This window comes from Sprattus sprattus (genome assembly GCF_963457725.1).
Source record: "Sprattus sprattus genome assembly, chromosome: 8".
NCBI lineage: Eukaryota > Metazoa > Chordata > Actinopteri > Clupeiformes > Clupeidae > Sprattus > Sprattus sprattus.
Genome location: NC_137927.1, coordinates 31,143,650 through 31,148,649, shown reverse-complemented (window position 1 = coordinate 31,148,649; position 5,000 = coordinate 31,143,650). Strand labels below are relative to the sequence as shown.

Here is a 5,000-nt window from a genome sequence, read left to right as displayed (position 1 = left end):
AGAGAGGGAGGGATGGTCCTACACTGTGCTGTACAGAGAGAGGGAGGGGGAGAAAAGAGAGGGGGAAGATAGAGGAAGAGAAGACTGGGATAGAGAAGGAGAGAGAGAAGAGAGAGAAAGGAAAATAAGAGAGAGAGTGAAAGAGAGAGGTAGAGAAAAGAGTCAGAGAGATAGAGGAAGAGACAGAGAGAAAGGAAGAGAAAAGAGAGAGAGGAAAAGAGAGGTAGAGAAAATAGAGCGGAAGAGAGAGAGAGAGAGGAAGAAAGAGAGAGAGTAAGACAGAGAAATAAAGAGAGAGAGAGGAAAGAGAGAAAGAAAGAAAGGGAGGAAAAGAGGGAAGAAGAGAGGGAGTTGCCCTACAGTTTGTGGCTCACTCTCCCTTTAACCCAGACTGACATTAACAAGCTGTACCCAATTACTGGCCTTACTCCTGGCCTAAGGGTACCGCTCACACACTCCTACAGATGTGTGTGTGTGTGTGTGTAGGCTCACATACATGCACTCTCACACACACAATCATAAAACAGGTAGTAAAACACCCCCATGACACACTCACTCTCTCTCTCTCACACACACACACACACACACACACACACACACACACACACACACACACACACACACACACAGAGTGAAAGATCAGTAGCTGGAAGGCCTCTGTTGGAAACACTCAGTATCCATTTCTAGGTGGTTAACAGCCACATCAACACGCGCCGTGGGCCATTCTTCTGACAGCGGACGCAAACGGCCTGCCTGTCTGTGTACCTAGATCAGTCGGAGGCCGCCACGGTCGGGTTAACCCTCATCCGTCAGGGCTGCCTCCGACTGACCCCGGAGCATTAGGGGACTCGTCAGGGCGTGAGAGACGGAGAGGGGGGGAGAATCTGCATCTGACTTTCATTACCTTATGTAAGGCACAGAGAGAGAGAGGCCTCGTTTCCCGATAACGACGTATCTTAACGGCCTACGTGAATTTGGCGACATCATAGACTCATCATTGCCGTAAGTGCGGCGTCGGGAAACCGCTCTGCAATATCCCTCTTACGACCGATTTCAAGTCCTTTTTAGCGTTCGGGAAACTAGGCCAGAGACTATATAAAAGTATACATTTATATAAATATATATATGTATATATATATATATAAATATATATATAATTATAATATCAGTGGATCATTCAGGCTCGGTACAGCCTGAGCCCAGCGCAACTTAAGCATAAGACAGAGAGAGATATTAAGCATTAGACAGAGAGAGATATTAAGCATAAGACAGAGAGAGATATTAAGCATAAGACAGAGAGAGATATTAACCATAAGACAGAGAGAGATATTAACCATAAGACAGAGAGAGATATTAAGCATAAGACAGAGAGAAATATTAACCATAAGACAGAGAGAGATATTAACCATAAGACAGAGAGAGATATTAAGCATTAGACAGAGAGAGATATTAAGCATTAGACAGAGAGCGATATTAAGCATTAGACAGAGAGAGATATTAAGCATTAGACAGAGAGAGATATTAAGCATTAGACAGAGAGAGATATTAAGCATTAGACAGAGAGAGATATTACCAATAGCATTAAGTACAGGAAACAGACCCAGCAGGTCAGAGACAGTGCAGTGCTATCAAAGGTATTCTGCTAGAAGACAAGGTTATCGTTTTTTATTGTGTGATGGCAGGAGTGGAGGAGGAGGATTTGATTCTGCTGTGTGTGTGAGTGTGTGTGTGTGTGAGTGTGTGTGTGTGTGTGTGTGTGTGTGTGTGTGTGTGTGTGTGTGTGTGTGTGCGTGCGTGCGATTGTGTGTGAGTGTGTGTGAGTGTGTGTGTGTGTGTGTGTGGGTGTGTGTGTGTGTGTGTGTGTGTGTGTGTGTGTGTGTGTGTGTGTGTGTGTGTGTGTGTGTGTGTGTGTGTGTGTGTGTGTGTGTGCTGGCAGGACTAGAGGAGGATTTGATTCTGCTGTGTTCACCGGAACAGGGGTACAGTTGTGGAGCGCTCAGCGCTCGCTTCCTCTGCCTGGTCTCTTCACTGCGGCGGGTTCTCATCCGGTCCTCCTGGACAGGCACACACACACACACACACGCACGCACGCACGCACGCACGCACGCACGCACGCACGCACGCACGCACGCACGCACGCACGCACGCACGCACGCACGCACGCACGCACGCACGCACGCACGCACGCACGCACGCACGCACGCACGCACGCACGCACGCACGCACGCACGCACGCACGCACGCACGCTTTCTCCATAGTCACGCTACTCTCCTGCTGCCTTCTTAATGCTTTCCACTCTTTGACTTTTCTTCAAATCGAATGCAGTCTGCTGCCAGGTTTCATTGTAATCTGTTGGGCAGATCGTTTTGTTCACTTGTTTGTTTTTTGGGTCTGTGTTGCTTTTGCTCTTTGTTTCAATTCAGCCAGACGTAATTGAATTGCAGTATTTTCTGTTTGGAGTTTTCTAGTGGGGTGTGTTGGCATCAGTAGTACGTCCCTGTAGGGTGTGGGTGAGGGTGAGGGTTAGGGTGAGGGTGAGGGTGAGGGTGAGGGTGAGGGTCTAGTGGGGTGTCTTTGCATCAGTAGTACGTCCCGGTAGGGTGAGGGTGAGGGTCTAGTGGGGTGTCTTGGCATCAGTACTACGTCCTTGTAGGGGGTTCTGCTGTAGCATGTGAAGTCCATCTGCACGCTTCACTCTCACGCAAGGAACCGGTCCAGTGGTGGCCGGTGCAAACATTCATCCCCAGGACATTCGTACACGATCCTAGATTAGGTTTTAGGGTAAATGCCACGCTGCCACATTGAGTCTCACCATCCCTTAAGGCAAAGGATAAGCCAAATAGTCACTCAGTACAGCACAATGAAGGTGTTTACATTAGTTTACAGTGTAAAAGTGCACAGTTTGCTTTAAGAGAGAAGAGTAGAGAGAGTGTTTAAGCTTGCGTGATACTTTGTGTCTTTAAGATGAAGGTTTCCTCTCTGTTAAACTTTTCCGTGCACCAGAAACCGTGACAGAATCCTGGTGCCAACCTTGCTTTGTATTCATGGCGCTTGGTTTTTGAACTGTGACGTCTCCCTTTAGCCTTCAATTACTGGCTTTCCTGAAAATGAGGGTAATTTAAGCTTTTTTCCCACTCTCCTCTCAGTGTTGCCATCCCTCCATCCCTCCATCCCTCCCTCCACACATCCATAATGGACAGATTACTGTAAAATGGAGATTCATCTGTGTCCAATCACACCCCTCTCCCCACAGCTTTATAGGTTATTATCCATTCAATGAAGGAGAGAGAGAGGGAGAGTGATACAGGAGGGAGAGAAGAGAGGGAGAGAGAAAGGTTGAGAGAGAGAGAGAGAGAGGGATGGAGGGACAAAGAGAGAGAGAGAGAGAGAGAGAGAGAGATGGAGGGACAAAGAGAAAGTGAGAGACTGAGAGCAGAGGGAGAGAAAGATGGAGGGAGAGAGAGAGATGGAGGGAGAAAGAGAGAGAGTGAGAGACTGAGACCAGAGGGAGAGAAGGATGGAGAGAGAGAGAGAGAGAGGGAGAGAAAGAGAGACTGAGACCAGAGGAAGAGAAGGATGAAGGGAGAGAGAGAGAGAGACTGAGACCCGAGGGAGAGAGGATGGAGGGAGAGAGAGAGAGGGAGAGAAAGAGAGACTGAAACCAGAGGAAGAGAAGGATGGAGGGAGAGGGAGAGAGGATGGAGGGAGAGAGAGAGAGGGAGAGAAAGAAAGACTGAGACCAGAGGGAGAGAGGATGGAGGGAGAGGGAGAGAGGATGGAGGGAGAGAGAGACTGAGACCCGAGGGAGAGAGGATGGAGGGAGAGAGAGAGAGAGAGAGAGACTGAGACCCGAGGGAGAGAGGATGGAGGGAGAGAGAGAGAGGATGGAGGGAGAGAGAGAGAGTGGGAGAAGCAGATGAAAGAAAGAACAGTGAAAGGAAGAGATGAATCAGGAGTGATTTAAGGTGGTGCTGCGTAGAGATCTGGAGCTGAATGAAAGCAGCCTGTGGTCTGGGGGAGTGTGTGGAGGAGCCTCACCATATCAAATGGCCCGTGACAAGAACATGTGATGTAGTGGGGTTGAGCATGTCATGTTTCATCTACCTTTGCCTTCTGTTCTTCTCTTCTGGTCAGTCTTTCTTTTACCCTCTATGTTTACGAGGGTGTACGTGTGTGTGGGGGGGTGTCTGTGTGTGTGTGTGTGTGTCTGTGTGTTTGTCTGTGTGTTTGTGTGTGTGTGTGTGTGTGTGTGTGTGTGTGTGTGTGTGTGTGTGTGTGTGTGTGTTTGCGTGTTTCTCTGTGTGTGTGTTTGTGTGTGTCTGTGTGAATGTGTGTGCGTGTTTCTGTGTGTGAGTTTGTGTGTGTGTGTGTGTGTGTGTGTGTGTGTGTGTGTGTGTGTGTGTGTGTGTGTGCGGGTGTGTATTTGTCAGAGTGTGTGTGAGTGCGTATATGTGTGTGTGTGCATGGGTGCAGGCGTTTGCGTGTGCGAGAGGGTGTATGCACTGTGCTGTCTGGTAGTGTTTGAGCTTGCGTGATGCTTTGTGTTTTTGAGATGACGCTTTCCTCTCTGCAGTTGTGTAATCGTGTGCCTAATGCCTGGAACATGTGCTGCCTGTGGTGAGCCGTGTGTGTGTGTTTCTGTGTGTGTGTGTGTGTGTGTGTGTGTGTGTGTGTGTGTGTTTCTGTCTGTGTGTGTGTGTGTGTGTGTGTGTTTCTGTGTGTGTGTGTTTGTACTGACTGTGGTGAGCCGTGTGTGATGTCCACACTATGGCTGTCTCCTTGCCAGACCAGAGCTGGGAAACACATGGACAGAGGGACAGAGAGGGAGACAGAGAGAGAGAGAGAGAGAGAGGGAGGAGGAGGAGAGAAAGGGACAGACAGAGTGAAGAAGAAAGAAAGGGGCAGAGGAAAGAAGAGAGAGAAAGGGTGAGGGCGGACAGCATATGAGAAAAACAGCTCGTTTGTTTTGCCTTTGAGTGTTTGCATATGTTCAGGCAAA

The 5,000-nt window shown here is 48.7% G+C and overlaps 1 protein-coding gene across 1 annotated transcript in view; it reads left to right on the top strand.

The window, feature by feature from the left end:
• The window catches only part of LOC308369076 (collagen and calcium-binding EGF domain-containing protein 1-like), a gene marked incomplete at both ends in the record, with an annotated part of 38,795 nt that overhangs the window by 22,696 nt on the left and 11,099 nt on the right, over positions 1 to 5,000 (top strand). The gene's annotated exons all lie outside the window — the stretch shown is intronic.